We start from the raw sequence: 19269 nt of genomic DNA, 5'->3' as shown, positions 1-19269 counted from the left end.
GAATATAGTCTTTTTTTTTTCATCCCTTCAAATCCAAACAAACTCCGTCAATATGAATGCACTTGGGTCATCGCACTATTAACAGTTGCTGACACACTTTCTGTACATCACACTGGAACAGTGAACAACCTAAAATCCTTCACTGTAAATGTAACGTGTGGGCAACATGGACTGAACAGGTTGGTTATACATGGAGGGCTGGAAGGAATCACTCGAGGCCCCTACAGTTCAGGAGTGGAAGTAAGGATCACTCGATGCCTGTTGAATGTCACTTGAGTCAGACTATTACAATGCGATCTCAGCCATTGCGTAGTATCTTGAGGCAGAATGGTCATGCGTGGTTAATGTGGTGAAATGGTCACGGTTTAGATAATACATGGTAAGGTGGCGGTTTAGGTTTAGGCAACAAAATTACTCGGTTGGAGTTATAAAATAAAAGCATGTAACATAAGATGTGTCAGCACCAGATATAACTTCATGTCATATAAGGGGATCTTGTCATATAAGGGGATCTGTGTGTAGTCTGACCCAGCCACCACCCCTCCCCCTTAAAAATACCTTATTAGTCGCTATTAATCTGGAAACAGATTCTGCATTTGTTTGTACAAGGGGTGAGGTTCAGGCATCGTGAGAGTTCTGGTTTCTATTTGTGGTCTGAGTTGTAGTGACTAATCAGGTTGAATGCAGGTAAACAGTCCGTGGTGAGAGCAAAAAAATAAAATAAAAAAAAGATGGAATACATTGACTGAAATGCAATTTTGGAACCGACAAGTCATTGCCTGACAATGATTTAGCTTTATATTAGTCTAAAATTAGCTTGTAACCTGGCTACCTGGTATCTCCCGACATCAGCATCTTAAGCTTCTGAAGGGACTGTGAACAATGAGCAGTGCCACAGAGGGAAAGTCTCGGCCTGGATATCTGCTGACTGGAAGGTCAGAACTATAGCCCCTCACCCCAAGAGGCTTATTTGTCATCAGGCCCGGTAGCTGATGGGTTGTGAGATTGCTATATCTGTTGCTCTGAGCATCTAATAACGACACGGTTGGGTTTACAGTGGAGTTAGTTGGAAGCCCAGCGTGTCTCATTCAGCCTGATTATGAGCACCGGATCTTTGCTGTCATGTTGTTCGTGGACAGCTGGCCAGGCTAACACAGAGACACACGGAGACAGAAAACCATCCATGATCACACTCCCACACAATATTATAGTTTTTAATATACTTAACTCCTTACTGTTTACATAAAGTGCTCATTAAAATATTTTATGATGCAGTACTTTGCTACAAATCTACTCAAGTTGGCTCTAACTGCACATTAAAAAGCTCTGACATGTATGCGTAAGTGATGAAAAAAAATAGTAATATAATAATCCATAGAAATGTTGGACATTTACTTGAAATGGAGTATTTTGAAAATGTGTATACTTTTACTTAAAGTACTGAGCACGTATAGCACGGCTGTTGAATACTACTACTACTAACAGGGATATGAAAATAATAACAAAGACATGTTGAGATAATTAAAGATGACATTTTTCTTCCAGTCGGGCTGGAAAATGTTTAAAAATTGTCGTAGTGTGACGCACTGTGAGTCAAGGTAGTAGTACATTTAGCTGCATGCTGGCACAGGGAACAACAACTCAGTGAGTTAAGCCAAGGTAATTACTGACTCTGACCCTCTCTTTGCAAATTGAAAATGGATGTTCACACATTTTTTTTTTTTAAAGCAGCCTGAGATCCGCTTTCCTGTACTCTGAAATCAAGATGTTTTCCATTGTTTAGCTATTGGAGTATCAATTGTATCACTTTGGCCTTTGGATCTCATCAAATTGGGCTCTTTTATATAGATGGTAGAAAATAGAATTATTAATTAGTCCAACGAAGGACTATTAGAAAGACACATTTTCACTTATGCATCCAGTCCGCATGGCTACTATTGGATAAATTCTCGCTCACTCTCCTGCTCCTGCTCACGTCTCATCCCGACTCACTTCCGCATTTGAAACTACGAGCGGACAAGACGCTTGTTGCCCTGAGCAGTTCAGGAATGGAGCATTGTCTATGTAAGAAGCTGTGCAATGCCATCGCGGCGCGGCGAGTTTCGAGAGACGGCGCCGCCGCCCGCAAGCTCTCGAAAATCTTTTAAACTGACCGTTGTCGATCTAAAATAAAGACAGATTCAACAACTGCATAGCTTATTTCTCGCATAAAATGTTTTCAGAAACACATTTCGGTGAACTATTTTCCTAAATTAAGAGAATGTTTTTTAAAATTATCCCAGTAATTTGTCTGCGTGAGAAATAATAGATTCGGCGTGTGAGCGTGTGAACCGGTTGAAATGCATGTTTGAGAGCTCTGGTGTTGAGACTATTTCTGTCTCTGTAGTATTGTTTATTTGTTAGACAGAGACGTTAGCCTGGAGGGGGGTGTGCTTCGTGGGAGGACACGAGCTTGGAGGGGAGGGATTAAGGAGCACAGAGGGGAGGAGTGTGTGTGTGTGTGGGGGGGAGCTTTAAATCATTATTATTTTTTACATCTGTTAATAAGCCCTGCTTCTCCATTTAGTGTCTGTTCTTCATATCAGAGTATCAGGTTCACTGCACTGTACTCTTGTACTCACATACAAAAGAAACAATTAACCTCAGTAAACTTCTCAGTGTGTAATTGGCTGTGAAAAGCAGTGTGGCAAATAAAGAACAGTGTTTATTACAATTATGATCACTGATGTGCTGTTATTTCTTACACTGTTTTGGTCATTAAAGGGGCCCTATTATGAAAAATCGACTTTTCCATGTTTTTCAACCCTAAAATGGGTCCCTGGGGTGTCAATAAGTCCCCACAGTATCAGAAAAGACCACCATCTCCCTGTTTCACTTTCTCAGTTTGAAAGAAATCCTCCCGATAAACGAACGGTTTGCAGAATGTCCACTAAATGACGTCAGCACCGAATTTTGCTGTGCCTTATATGGGTCATCTCGGTCAAAGCTATTGATCTAGTTAAACAGTTAGCATCAGGCTTGAAACTCAATGTATCTAAATGTGAATTATTGCCCATACACAATTGCGACGATACCTTCATAGATAATATCCCAATAAAAAACGCGGTCAAGTATTTGGGCATTCATATAACAAAAAATTTAATAGCAAGGCAACAAATTAACTTTTCTGGAAGAATAAAAAAAACTAGAGACATTTTTAATCTTTGGCTTCAGAGAGACTTAACATTACACGGCAGGGTCCTTTTGTCGAAAGCTGAAGGCGTCTCTCATTTTGTTTACCCATCTCTTTCTCTCTTTGTGAATGATACCACTGCTAAAGAAATCAACAAGATATTTCTGGATTTCATCTGGAGAAATAAAACACACAAACTTAAAAATGCAGTTCTATCTAACAGCAGAGCGGAAGGTGGTCTTGAAGTGCTTAATTTCATTGATATTATAAATAATTTTAAAGTCAATTGGTTAAAAAGATGTTTGACACATCAAAGTTCATTGTGGTTCTTCATTCCCAATCATATTTTTGACAAAATTGGTGGGCTTGCTTTCATTTTATCCTGCAACTATTCACCCGGAAAACTTCCGGTCATACTGTCCAGATTTCATCAGCAATCACTTCTTTCCTGGAAATTGTGCTTCGTCCACAATTTTTCTCCTCACAAAACTCTGTTATGGAATAACGAATGTATAACTATAAGGAATAAATCTCTTTTTTATTCCAAATGGTTTGAGAGAAGTATAAATAATATCTTGTCTGTTTTGGATGAACATGGTCTTGTCCTCTCTTATGAGAGTTTTATATCTCAATATAATTTTCCCATACCTTTCAAGGAATACAACTCGGTGATAAAAGCAATCCCCTCTGGTTTACTTAATTTAATGAAAAGTCACCTATCCTTCTGTGAAGGAATTAGCCCAGAGGACACATCTGTTTTGCGTTTGAATGGTATTAACATACAAGACAAAAAATGTAACAACAAACATATAAGAAACATTTTTCAAGATAAAAAAAGGTTTTCTCCAAGAGGAAAGTTTTATTGGCGCTCTCATCTAGAGGACATAGACTGGGGAAAAGCATGGCTTTTACCTCATAAATACTGTATTCATAACAAAGTAAAAGAAACTCATTTCAAAATTCTTCACAAAATATATCCTGTTAACTCCCTCATTTCGAAATTCATGGATGTGGACAGCTCTTGTGTTTTTTGCGGACATGCTGATGAAACTTTAAACCATTTGTTTTTTGAATGTAATGTCACAATGAAATTTTGGTCAGACTTGGGTTCTCATGTCTTCACACATGTTAACATCTCGTACTGTCTTTCCCTAAAAGATGTCATCTGTTACTATGAAAATAAGAAGAACAAGTGTCTTCAATATTTGGTTAATTTTTTCATTTTGTTGGGAAAATATTTTATTCACAAGCAAAAGTTTTCAACCTCCAAGCCAACCTTTCCTCATTTTTTGATTGAATTTAACTCACTATATAAATCCTTAGCCCTGGTTAAAAATAAAAAGAATATACAATTTTTAGATAACTATGAAAAGATATTTGATGTACCCTCTGGCAATTAATGAAACTTAAGACTGCAAAGATTATTACATACCGTACATTCATATTGACATAATTATACTGTATTAGATACAAATATTTATTTATTTAATTTGTTTTATTTATTATGATTATACTACCTTATCTGAGATCTCAGGAATGTATTTTGTAATTGTATCCTATTTATTGATTTTGTGCTTTTGTATCTGTGAAACAGCTCTTATGAATTGTGTTATGTGTTAATGTTTGACATAATCTGTAAACTGAATATGTAAATAAAGTTAAAAAAAAAAAAAAAAAAAATATGGGTCATCTCGGCTCATTAGAATCGCTCCACCTGTGTGGTCCCGCCCATATAAACCCCATACCTGTTGGCTGTCAGTGTGATGTACATACAAACCAGTGAACCAAAATGCCAAAATCAACGGAAAGCGAGTTGGCAGTCCAATTGCTGATATTTACTGGCATCGTCGGAGCATCTACGATGGAAATGTGCGCACACACGTCCGTAAATGTGTGTTTGTGTGTGCGACGCACTTCACCGACAGGAGCTTTGCCAACATGGGTCGCTACAGCTCAGGATATACCTCTAACCTGAGGCTAAAGTTTGGATCAATACCGACAGTCCGAGAGCCAACCACAGACACTGAAGCGGTAAGTTTCTAAATATTATGTAATATGCCGTGTTACAGTTTACTGTTGCTTTCTTAACATTGGTGTGTTAGCATTGGCGTGTTTCGCTAAAGTTAGCATTGGCGTGTTGCGTTAAAAGCTTCCATTGTATTGATATTGAGGACCGTTAACGATACGTAGTACTGCGGGCCCCAAACCTGTAAAATAACGCTAGACATCAGTTTGCTTGGGAACGTTTTGTAGCTTGAATGCGGCAGCGAGAGCAGCTGATCTGTTTGTTTATACACGCCGATGCAAAGACGACGTCACCAAACGTTTGTTTTTGCACCGCTAACGAAGGGATTTTACGAGCTATTGGTGCGTCACCACATCAGTTATAGTGAAATAGTAACGTGTTCCACATTTCAGATGTAGTGTCTGTATGACTGTCTGTCTGCTTACAGAGCAGCAGCTCACATCAGCGTCCCACAGCGACCCACCACAGCAGCTACTGTTGGCACTCACCTGTCTAGGAGGACTACAGGCTCCTTACCCAAGTAAAGGTGTGTAGCCTGACATGTAGCCTACTTTAGATCAGGTTTAACAGCAACTACTAGTAGTTGTGCAGATGGGTATTTCTATTATGTGATATCATGGGTTTCATTCCTCCATACAACTCTGTTACAGCTACTGTGTCCTGCAAGGACTTTGGTGTTGGCACAGCCATGGTTCCAGACCTGTTTCACAACCACTCCAATAAGGAGACCATCACAGAGAGCTCGCCGAGACCCGGTAGAGGAGGAGGATACTTTGGAGGGCAGCTCTTCCCTGACTTCAGAAGAGCTTGATATGACCCTGCAGAGTCGGCCACAAACAGTTTGCGTTTGTGTTCTGAGATAACTGTGAACTTCAACTGCTGATTAATTTGACAATAAAGTCTTTACAGTAATTGTATGTGTCATGGTTAATATTACTGAAGTATTGGTCAGGAAGACTGCATAATATGTTGCATAGAGGGATTTATTTTTTTATAAAACACAATTGATAAACAAACAACAGACTGCTGTATTCCTCTTACGTGTAAAGCACCATAACCAGCTGTATATATATTTCATGCGTTTTGGAGAGAGAACATTCAGACAGACAGTTCCAAGCCTCTTCCTCCTCCAGCTGCTGCATCCGTCTTCTTACCTAGTATGAATCATGATCATCGTCATGTTATGTGAATAATAATCTCAACAGACAACTTAGTGTAACAAAGTAACATTACCCGTGGTGTCTCCATGCAGCAGACATGTTCAGTGTCTGAAGGCCTACTTAGTCACCTAGATGAATATAGTACAGAATTTGAGCATTTCAACAACAAATCTTGTTAATATGGTAACCTGACTGACTTTGCTGACAAGCTGAGGTGTAAACCTCATGTTTGAATTTTGTAACAGTAAGTTTGGCACGTAATGTTGAGATGGAGCACAATCACGTTTATAAAACACAGCAGCCAGCCTATAATTCACAATTCAGCACATAATTCTGGAGGACGACATGATACTGACCAAATCCTGTTGCTTGTATATCTTTATGTGTAGAGGATCAAGTTTTTAATCCCGTTAATGTGATGTAAACAAACTGCCCGCATACAGGACGCTGTTTTCATCGGATTTTCATCCGTTTAAATATAATGTTGCGTCCCCATTTGGAAAACATGCACATGCTGTGAACTGTCAACAACACGGCACTACTAACGATATTAATTGTTGCCGAAATAGCTCACTGATACGTTACTTATAGAGCGAAATACGCAGCATTAGCGTCATTGTGCTTAGCGCTAGCTACGCTAACACACATCGAGTTACCGTCCAAAACGTTACACAGACATGTTAACTAACCATTCAGGTTCGTCCTGCTGCATCCGCGGCGTCGGAACTTCTTACAGGAGCTGGTCCTGGTTCTGGGTCGGAGTCCGGTTCGAAGCGGTACGGCTGGACCGCTGTTAGTTTGTAGCGTAGAACCATAACCATGACAACAAGCTGGACGCGGACAGCATGGGGCGGAGAGACACAACCACTTCCTCAGTAGGAGCGGGGTCGGGGGTCATCTCATTAGCATAAGGCTATACCCCGACAGATTCACCCGTTTGAAAAAGTGGGGTAAAAAAGCTGAAAATGAGGAGTGTGATCCACTTCGAAATACATGTTCCGATTGTTTTTTCCAGTTGAGGAATTCAAAGACCAGGTTTGGAGACATCAATAACTTATATTAACTTGTGGAAAAATAGCATAATAGGGCCCCTTTAAAGCCTATAGTTATTTGATGGTTAGGGCTCCATTAAAAAAAAGTGCAACTGTCTGTCTGTACATGTCAGCCCTGTGATAGACTGGCGTCCTGTCCAGGTGAACCCTGCCTTCGCCCAATGACAGCTGGGATCGCCTCCAGCCCCCCGCGACCTTGAATGCAGGATAAGCAGTAGACGATGGATGAATGGATATATTTCGAGGTGTCCTAAGATTCAGCAGTTTGACTGAATTGGATAAAGGAAGGCGGTAACACCGGCGGGGTCGGCTCCCTCTGGGGCGGCCCAATGCTGCTGAGCGGATGCATTTAGGAGAGTGTAAGGCACTTTATATAAAAGCATCTGCCGAATGCCATTCGTTAGTTATTGGGATGTCAGCTGTGCTGCTTTATCAGCCGCACAAAGCCTCAACTCAGCTCTGCTTAAACAGAGTCATGTCTGAGTGGTTAGCCTGATCAGGGGCACAAGGTTTTGTTTCGTCCACGTCCATGTGCGTCATTTTAGTTTCAAAACGAGGTCAGTACATGAAACTTTAAATAGTTTGTTGGGTGTCATGTGTGTCAAAATCACCTGCTTTGTGAGGTTTTCTGGGTTCGTGTGTATCGGCTGCCAAGAGGCTGGATGACCACCTCGCTGACTGGGACTCGTCAGAGAGAGTGTTCATCACACAATAAGCAGGATTCAGAGATGGCCAGGTGTCATGTTTTGCCATTGCTGGCCTCTCGTCGCCCAGAAGCTCTGCACGTCCTTTGATGAGTGATCTGACATAACGCGGATGTGGCCGCTCAGATGTTCAGAAAAATAGGGGAACCAAACTAACCAACAATTAAATTAAAATGGGTTGACCTGAAACCAGTTATTTTGTGGGGGACACATTGAGCTCAGTTTGCTACTGTATGGTGAGATTTACGGTGCAGAGATGTTCTCCTCCTACTGCAGAGGCATCATATAAAGCTACTGATGCATAAATTCACATAGGATTTAACCCACTGATTATAAATGTGCTGTGATGTAATTGCATTTGCATATATTTTATTAACTTTATGGGGATGTTCATAATGGAAACCGCAAAATACATTTATTGAGCGACTGATTCACTGCTGCACCTTTCTTCAACTTCAGCTCTTCTTTTTTTTAACAATGTCCTCTGCCATCAGGAGCACGTCTGAGAAAACAGGTGCATGTTGAGCTTCTGCAACATCGTGACACAGATGCATAACAATACACCAACATTGAAATACAGAGGGGTACAACCCTGTTGGCTGCAACAACCCCCCCCCCCCCCTGTGTCGCACGGCTGCTCTGCATGGGTCTGCGGAAATGCTTCTGTGTTATGAAGCAGAAACTTTAATAAGGACTTTACACAGCAGAGATTTGATTCTCTCTCGCTCTCTCCTTTGTGCTGTCTCCCTCACTCACGCATGCCCGCACACGCCGTTTTATTTAAATCCCACCCAGGTTGTGCCGTCAAGGGGGAGGCGAGAGAAGGGAGGACAGGAACATGTAATGAATATTGGGACATACATTAACTGTCACAATGGGACGTCCACTTTCACATTTTCATCTTCTCGCCTGCCTTTCTTCGGGGTCGATCAGCCCTTCGCTCTCCCTCTGAGCTGTAGCTGCCTGTGTGCTTTGGTAGACAAGGGAGGAGGGTGAGGAGGATTCATGCAAACATTTTTACTTTTGAAAGATGTTCAAATTGTAAAGATTAAAAACCAGAATATTTGCACCATGATGAAATATTATTCACCTTAGAACCAATTGCATTTCTTGCGTATATGGAACTAGCTGTAGTTTGATCCATATTAATGTTACTTTTCAGATGTAGGAAGTGGAAGAGGAAAGGGGGAAGTCGACTGAGGTTCTGCTGGGTTCCAAGCTGGTTCAACCATTATCGGAGGCCAGAGGTTTTAGGGGAAGGATGGAGAATGATGTTGTTACTTTCTACTGAAGAAAGCAGCTGAATACTGTTGACAGCATGCTCTTTGTTTATCTGATTGTGGAAAGAGATGTTGCTATTGCATTTTTAAATATTATTTGCCAAAGTTTTTCAGCACCACAAATGGCACCGGCACCGGCGAGGAGATGGATATCTCAATACCTTGGTGAATAAAACCCAAACTGTGTATGTCAAGATAGAATTGTGTGAATATGATTTGTTCTGTTTTGATCTTGTAAAAGTGTTGTACTCCTCTGGGTCACCATTTGCACATTCTTGGCTGGGAATAAGAGAGCCACACAGAGAGAGGAGAAGGAGAGACACCGCTGTGGAAGGATTGTAACCACAGCAGGGGCTCTTGTCTGCCATCTCTCACTGAGCTAACCAATACGAGAGATCAGGGGAGGTGGAGGAGCAGAAACTGAGAAGTGTCGAGGTGGAGGGAGCCGGGGAGATTTTTCTTGAAGCTCAGTGGAGCGTTGATCTATCTCTGTACAGCTGAGAGAAAAGAGGTAGAGAACCTGTATCTATGCACATCTTGAAGTATCGTGTTAGAAATGCTGTATGGAAACCACAAAATTCAATCAAACTTACACAAATATGGTGACAAGTTCTTGTGCTCGCTTGAGGTGGTTAAATTGGATACGGATCTTTGCTGAATGAATCCTGATGCAGCAAACGTTTAACTCGCATGATTTATCAGCTGTTTCTGCTTTCGGCATCTTCTCAGATATTCCCATAATGTAAGGAATTCCTGAATTCCTCCATTTCATTTCTAGATGGTTAGATGGTCAAGGCAAGGCTTTTTGTTTCTGTTATCTTCTACACTGTTTACTGGCGGATCACAGCCATGTTGCAGCTTCTGACCAAACTCTGCTGTAGCCGAGTGTATTCGCTCCACACCAGTTGATGGAAATGTGCCCAGTTCCAATATCTTTATTACAAACTTTCAGGTCTACTTTTTGTTGGGGGGATAAGCAAAGCTGCACCATGCAAAATTCAAACGTAAAATCACACCAGTGCAATGTCTTAGTCACAAATTAGTGCTGGAGCTGTATCTCTCATTGTTGCTGCAATTTGTGTAAAATAGTTGATTTCATGGTGAATATGTGGATGTGTGTGTGTGTTTGATTAAAGGTATGTTGTGAGCCTCCCTATTATTAAAACATGGAGATTACACATCCTGAATGGGCCTTCTATTATTTGTATGAAATATTAATATATAGAAGAAAGGAGAGGCAGAGGGGAAGTGGAGGCAGGGAGGAGATTTGAAGAGAGCAGAGGAAAGGACAGAGCTCTTGGTTTGAAACACAGGACCCTGAAGGGATGGTACATTAGAGCCATCAATAAGTCAAGAAATAAGAGTGTAGTTAGAAATCAAGGAGGAAAAGTATTCTACATATGGGTCATTCCGTGTAATTTCATCAAATTTCTGAAAATCTTCCCACCTGACCATCTCAGAATGTCCTGAAAAAATTCAAGTACAAAGACACACTTGTTAATAGGACAAATCCAAAATATTAGGTCTCTACTGTCAATAGTTTTCTCATGAAACATCATTGAATGAAGTGTAGTTTAGACGTTTTTTGGCATCATGCTCTGAAAAGCCATTTTTAAACAGCAATATCTGGAAAACTATCTCACCTGTGGCCTTCAAATTTTTTACAGAGTATATCTGTTACTAATAGCCTCCAGACATGAAATACCAGGGGTGTAGCTCAATGATAACCTAGTATGGTAGGTACTTAAAATGTGGCTTGTTGAAATAAAGTAGTACATTTGAAGAGTGGCTGAGCTCCCATTTTTGCAGATAAAAAACTTCTATCACTTCTGTCTCTATCTCTGGTGTTAGCTTAAACATTCTACAAAATATGGTTTCTCTCAGATGATTAGTTTCACAGATATTAAGGCTAAAAAATGGAAGTAAACACATCTTTGCCCAACTTCAGAGTCATATTCCAAAAAACTGACAACAAGTATCAGGTCCAAACTTACGTTTTTTAAAAGATCATATTCTTGTTAAAATCATATTAAAAAATCGGGAGGGTGTTTTGCCTCATTTTGTCGCAGTGATTTTTTAAAATCCTGATATTGGTGGGGTTTTTGTGGCCGTTTTCGGTACTGCATGTCTTAATATCCTACAAGTAAACATCACAGCAGGGCAATTCAAATGTGTTTTTTACCATTTACCAAAGACTTACATGTGACTAAATGCTACTGATAAATTTAGCCTTACGAAAACATTAAAATATAGCACAGTTGTAAAGGCAATAAGTCCTTGGATGTGAGTTGAACATGCTGAAAGCAGCTTTTAATGTCTTAAACCATGAACAAACAGCATAATATTGAAGACTGTACATTTTGTCATACTTTAAGTATATAAATCACACAACCAAATCAAATAATAATCTTAATTTGAGCATAAAGATTTTACATTACAGTAGAAAAGTCTCCAAAGTTTGATATTGAATAACAGTTTGTCTCTATGCTCACTATGAGACAATATGTGAGTTATGATCAGAAATGGTGGATAGGAAGTATCAGAGATGTTTCAGATGAAGATGAAGATGTACTGGTTCAGCTCATGCACCCACATGGCCCTGCCAAGAGTTTCTACTGGCCAAGGAGAGAAGACGTGTCTAATGTCCCACTGCAGCATAGAATTGCAAGATTTGACGTTCCCTCTACAGAAACTGGGCGCATGTATGCCATCAAAAAAGATGAGCACAACAGAGCAGAGATGTACATTAGACAATTTGTAAAGTGACTGACAAATTAATGAATGTGACGAAGGAATTGGATCTAAAAGATGAAAAATGTGTGATCCCTCATAGTGAGCATATAGACAAACTGTTATTCAATATCAAACTTTGGAGACTTTTGTACTGTAATGTAAAATCTTTATGCTCAAATTAAGATTATTATTTGATTTGGTTGTGTAATTTATATACTTAAAGTATGACAAAAGTCTTCAATATTATGCAGTTTGTTTACTATGTTTAACTCACATTCAAGGACATATTCTCTGTACTCTCTCATATTCCCTCAGTAACTACAACTGTGCTACATTTTAATGTTTTCGTAAGGCTAAATTTATCAGTAACATTTAGTCACATGTAAGTCTTTGGTAAATGGTAAAAAACACAATTGAATTGCCTTGCTGTGATGTTTACTGGTAGCTTTTAGGACATGCAGTACCAAGACCGGCCACAAAAACCCCACCAATATCAGGATTTTAAAAAATCACTGCGACAAATTGAGGCAAAACACCCTCCCGATTTTTTAATATGATTTTAACAAGAATATGATCTTTTAAAAAAAGTAAGTTTGGACCTGATACTTGTCAGTTTTTTGGAATATGACTCTGAAGTTGGGCAAAGATGTGTTTACTTCCATTTTTGAGCCTTAATATCTGTGAAACTAATCATCTAAGACAGACCATATTTTGTAGAATGTTTAAGCTAACACCAGAGATAGAGACAGAAGTGATAGAAGTCTTTTCTCTGCAAAAATGGGAGCTCAGCCACTCTTCAAATGTACTACTTTATTTCAACAAGCCCCTTTTTAAGTACCTACCATACTAGGTTATCATTGAGCTACACCCCTGATATTCCATATCTGGAGGCGTTTCGTAACAGCTATACACTGTAGAAATTTTGAAGGCCACAGGTGAGATAGTTTTCCAGATATTGCTGTTTAAAAATGACTTTTCAGAGCATGATGCCAAAAAACGTTTAAACTACCCTTCATTCAATGATGTTTCATTAAAAACTATTGATAGTAGAGACCTAATATTTTGGATTTGTCCTATTAACAAGTGTGTCTTTGTACTTGAATTTTTTCAGGACATTCTGAGATGGTCAGGTGGGAAGCATTTGATGAAATGACACGGAATGACCCATATTTAGTTCTAATAGCAGCTGAAAATAGTTGTGTTTCTCTTTGTCAAAAATGATTCTTTCTGAACATAAACTTGTGCAAACTTAGTGTTTTCCTTGCTTCCTCCCACTGGTGTGAAATTGCGATATGACCTGAAGCCGCGTTGGCGTCACAAATGCAATTGCATATTTATCATTAAGAAAAAATACAATTGGGTATTAGCCGCTCCATTATTACAAACTTACAAAATCAAATTATATTTCAACAGCCATGGAATGCTTGGGTGGGCCCACGTTTAATTATGATGGTTCTATGTTGTATTTTAGGTGGTCTTAATTATTTATGTCATTTTCCAATAAGCTTCCACATTCATGGCTGACGTCTCCATTTGTGTTTTCCCTGTGAACATCAAAAATGATTCATAGGGTAATTATCTATGGTTTTAAACTCCTTTAATCATATGGTAATTCTAACAAAACAAATGTTTAAAAGTCATCATTTGTTTTAGATAAAATATTGTTTTGTGAGCAGGGACAGAAATTCTCCTTTTTCGTGTGTCACTCAGCACGAAAACAATGCCAGTAGAAAGCCGATTTGGATCCTACTTTGTGGTGGACACAGGAGTCATAACAGCAACCAGAGCCACTTAACTTTTTCATGACCAGTATGGTGGCTGACAGATTGTTCTCATCCTTTTGCTCCTCTCTCTTACAATTTCTCTCACAATTCTGTATACAACAGTTTTTCCTATGTATTACACGCTGACCTGATATTAGTAGCCATATAAAATTGAGCAAACTCTTTAACACTACATTTACATTTAGGTCATTTAGCAGACGCTTTTGTCCAAAGCGACTTACAATAAGTACATTTGTCAAAAGAAGGAAACAAAGAAACCACAACGTATCATTGCCGATAAAGTAAGAGCTAAAAATAGAACAAGTGTTAGGTCCTCATCTGAGTAAAGTAGTACTTCAAGAGCAACAGTGCTATGATCAGAGTGCTATAGGTAAGGTTTTTTTTTTCACTACTCATGACCTTATTATTATTATAGTGAATCTATTTTACTCTTCTGAGAAGCCTGCTTGGGTTTAACCGGTAAAAGGAAAGTTAATGACTTACTAGAGTGAACCAAGGACAGCCAATGAAATCTTTGGGACATGTGCCCTTGGTGATGGTGGTCAGCCTGTTGACCAAGTAGGCTCCTAATGTATGTAACATTATTTATTTACCTGTGAACTCGGTACGACTCAGTAAGACACAGAGGGTTGCATCAAGGACATTTTCCCAGGTGATAAATTACGATGGTGATTGCGTACACCATACGAGGTGGGATGATGGGATGTTTTTTTTCCCCAGGCTTGTTCTGTCTCTCCTCATCGCTAACACTCCCAGGTACCTCTGGTTCTCTCAAAAACTTTTCCCTTCTCTCCCTCTCTGCCTTCTACTTTCTTTTATCATCTACGCCCACATATAAAGTCTCCAACTTCTCTTAGCTCCAGTTGGCTTTGCAGTACACTGAAGAATCTCACATCCTAGCTTCTATTTAAATACAATAAGTCCAGAATTCTGGGGGAGGTTCACCTAAAAATGCAGACACTGGAAAACACTTACAGAAAGAGCATCAACCAAAGGATAAATAACAAAGACCAGATTTTTTATTTTTTTACTTTTTAACTCACTGCATCTGTCCTGCAATTATTTTTCACTTTTTATGTTGGTCATCATTACAATCAGAGGCCAACAGTACCATTGGCAGTCAGGTATTCATATTGGTGGGGTAATGTAAAATATATAGATAGAGGCAAAGTCACCTCCTTACCGTGTCTCCCATGGGCTCTTATTTGAAAAAATATGTACAGTAGTCAGTGGTGAGGGACAAATCATTTTGGATTATACCATGAATTACAAATATGTTTGTCCTTTTAAAAGATAATTAAGCAAGTCAAGAAAGTCACAGTTTGTTGTAGGTTTGTCGTAAAATCACACACCAACACGGCCGTAAGTTTGGCTAGCTGGCTAGCTCACTTAGCTTTGTTTTATGCACAAATGTAATGGTATCTTACCTGATGTATTTTTTGTCTTTTTATTAGCTAGAAGCAGAGAGTGATCGTGACCTGTTGTCAGTGTTAACATTACATCCTGGTACCAAACACAGAGGCGTCGTAGTTTCAGAGAAAGATGGCACTTTTGGGTGTGTCGTCTTTCTAGTTAAGCACTTTCTCAGTTTCTTCACCAGTCAAACAACAACTGCCTTGAGACATCATATGTGTTATTAAAAATTAAATGATTTGTCTCTTGTCATTGACAATCATACATATTGTTTCTAAAATAAACAACCAGAAGGGCCATGACTCTCAATTGACACTTTATATTCTGTGCAACAGGGCGATGTACACTTCACATAAAACATGTAATGGTGCATACTCACCCCCTACATGCCTGGTGTAGATGTTTAATTGATTTCAGTGGTAGCGTAGTGTTGCAGCAGCCCCCCCCCCCTCGAATGGTCCACATACGTTACATGTTCAGTCTAGTCTGGGTGAGAGAAAGGGTGGATATCCATTTAGCCTACACCAGAGGGTAAACACTGTTGTCTTTTGTGGATCCCCTGACATTTTGTCGAGAGTCACCATCAGGCTAAAAGTGTGATCAAAAGTGGACTTGACAGGTGGACGGCCATGAAAGATAAGCCCTTCTCTCTTTTTTCACTCACAGAGAGCCCCCTCATAATGAGAAAGGCAGATGGTTATGACATTTGCTGTGGATGTCCCCAGAGAATGAATCCTAATGTTTTTAGTGACCACACGATATCTAGAATCACTTACAAAGTAATGCATGCTCCCAAGTGTATCCCAGCATTATCCAGGCAAGTCAAATGTATGTATAAAGGCTTTGATAAAGATTTAAAAACCTGCATTGACCAAAGTGCTGCACGGACAGCAGGGAGCTAAAATATCACAGATAAAAGAAACATGGCCTAAACATCAATGCACACAGCTCACGGGTTGAATATAACAACACACACACAAAAATATGCCACATCAGGAGGATCCAAAGGCGAGTGAGTAAACGTGGGTTTTGAGCCTGGACATAAAATAGTCCATGGATTGGGCAGATATGATAGGGAGGGGGATGCTGATCCACAATCTAAGACCTGCAAACAGCAAAGGCGCGGCCTCCTCTAAACATCGCTTTTGGCTGCAGGAAAGAGCAGGTGGAATAAGATTTCAAATTATGCGACGTAATGAAAATTGAAGCCCTTAGGGATCAATTATGTAGCTGAATACATTTAATCTTGTTTTTTTTTTTCTCTCGTGAGTTGGATTCCTGTTTTTTCAGATTAATTTTTGTAGGTTTTTGTGAAGGTGTGGGCATTTCGGCATAGAATGTTTATGGTATGCATTTTCTATGTGAGGATAGCATCATGCTACATTTTTGGGATTTGTACAAAAAAGATTTGTACAAATGATTGACTTTACACATAATCTCTTTTGTAAACATCTGGAACAAAGACCAGTGGTGAACTTAAAACGAAACCTTACCTTTATCATCTTTCGTGACCGATGGCTGACATCACATAAGAGAACAATTCACACAGACAAATGTATTTATATAAATATCAAAATGACAGCAGTGAAACATCTGATGATAACAGCATGCAAACATGCAGCAGAATGAAACAGGATGGGACGTTATAGAACATCAAGATGCAGAGTTTGATGTTTTAAAGAACAGCCAAGTCAGTTGAGTACATTTGTAAATGCCAAAGAAGGATACATTCAAATCCACATAGGGATGGTCACAGTTTGGGGAATTTTGAACATTTAATGCTATTGGTTAAACAAAAATAAAAAATTGTGTTGCTTCATGGTTGGTCATAAAATAAATTCAAACTTTGCATCCCTAAGCAATAGGAAACTTAACAGCGATTCTCATTTTCAGATTAATAGACATAAGTTTGGAGGTTTTTATCTGACAGACAATAGCCTTTCATTCTTTGAAGGCTTCGCCATGTCCTTCATAGCACACGCTTTACACCAGAAGACACATTTCCTTCTCCATAGAGAGCAACTTGATTTTCTATAACCTTGTTTTGAATAGAGCAGGATAAACACTTTCAGCAACGAGCAAAACAGGAGCGAGGAGCAAAGAAGAGACAGTTAATATCCACACCAGTCTCAGCGTTACCTGTACGGTTATCTGTACACAATATGCACGTTTGTGAAATAACCCGATCTCATAGGAAGGCGTGTAAACAGCACAACATTTGCTGCTGTGTTATTAATACATATGTTTGGCTTTTCACCTGTCACTTAACATCTTGTCGTTACCATGTAACGGTTGCGGTTATGTTTTGACAGCATTTAGTTAGTTAAGTTGTGTGAGGCTGTAACACTCCACAATAATGTTGATCGCACACACAAGTGAGTTACACGAACACATCTTATAGAGTCTGATTTGACATCAGCAGGCAAACCATTACAAATCACCGTAGACAAACACATGAGTTTTGTGATGTGACATAGCAAAGATGAAGGTTTGGTTAGGCTTGTGCACAGGAACCACTTTGGTTTAGGGTCACATCGTTGTTTGGGTTAAAATTATTACTTCTCTAAGGCTAGGGGACCTTCAGCATCATAGTGTAACATTGGATTGTTACACTTGTGGTTATAAATACAAATGGTAGTCCACGTCCAATGTCTAAAACCCCTAGGACCCCCCTCCCAAAAAAGAGACCCCCCAAAAAACCATACAGCACATGATATAATTGAATTATGGATTGCAGACAACAAAACAAGTTCAAGTGAAAATCTGTATTCCCAACATGGTCCCAGGATGTAAAAAGACCAAACCCAAGACATGCATGAAAAAAAAACGAAACAATAAAATATTTTTAACTAAAATACATCATCACAAATGAATTAAAACACAAGTACAATGATTATTTAATGCTGTAGACTCTAATACCAGTTCAATCTTCCGGTGAGCATTTCAGTAGGACTGGCAGTTAATGTATCACTCAATCTGATACTGAGATGGACCTGTGACTTGTTCTCAAGATAGATGCTGCTTGTTCCCATGGTCAGGATCTTTAATGTGAACTCATTAATTATGGTGGATAATGACTTGCCTCTGATGTGGTTGTTGTAAGAAGCTGAAATGACCTGCACTGCCACAAAAAAAAAACATAATTTATGCTCATATCTTCCTCTTTTGTCCCAACTACTTTTTTCTTTCCAATCTGAGGAGTTCAGAAACCCATAGATCTGCACGCACACACACACACACGCACACACACACACACACACACACACACACATACGTCCTCTAGGTGAAGGGTTAACAGAGCTCCAGTCAATCCATTTCCCATCCATGACATTTTTTTCTCGTCCTGTGTATGTGCGTGCAGTCACGTTAGGAGGAAAATCTATCCAGCAAATCAATCATCCTCCATCACGGGCAGATTAAATGTCCACATGATCAGCAACTCTTAACAACACACACACTCACACACACACTCACACACACACACATCCACATCCACATGTATAAATAGGCATCAACACACTGTTTGCCCTTTAGGACTCTCAATTAAGAGACACACACACATGTTATAATGTGGAAAGTACATCGACCATTTCTTTTCAATGATGTCACCATCCTGTAAATGGTTGCAGCAATAAAGTTGGTCTAAAGACTGAGGACAGTAATAGTGTTTGATTATCTGTCTCAGTGTGACTGAGTGTGTACAGTATGTGTACAGAAAAAACACTGGTACATAGTTAAAGAAGCACAAGGTCCTAAATAACTCCGCTAACATGATTTCCAGTGTAAAACAGACACAGTTATAGTCGGGGAAGCATGCGCGCATACACACACACACACACACACACACACACACACACACACACACACACACAACATGCTGTGTGTCATGTCTATAACAGCATTACAGCGAGCAAACTGCTAAATTAGCATCCCGTGACACAGACA

General features: G+C 39.5%; 1 long non-coding RNA gene across 2 annotated transcripts in view; it reads left to right on the top strand.

Moving 5' to 3' along the window:
- The first annotated feature begins 4896 nt into the window (after positions 1 to 4896).
- The window catches only part of LOC311020840, a 324545-nt gene continuing 310172 nt past the window's right edge, over positions 4897 to 19269 (top strand). Inside the window, exons 1-3 of one of the 2 annotated variants that reach the window (XR_014597944.1) lie at positions 4897 to 5203; positions 5626 to 5724; positions 5849 to 5953. This is a non-coding gene — a long non-coding RNA (uncharacterized lncRNA). Of the gene's footprint in view, positions 5204 to 5625; positions 5725 to 5848; positions 5983 to 19269 lie in introns of those variants that run through there. The other variant, XR_014597945.1, reaches the window with a different exon arrangement.

The sequence above is a fragment of the Eutrigla gurnardus genome (assembly GCF_963514095.1).
Source record: "Eutrigla gurnardus genome assembly, chromosome: 11".
Lineage (NCBI taxonomy): Eukaryota > Metazoa > Chordata > Actinopteri > Perciformes > Triglidae > Eutrigla > Eutrigla gurnardus.
Note: the sequence above shows the minus strand (reverse complement) of the source record. Positions and strands in the feature narration are given on the sequence as shown.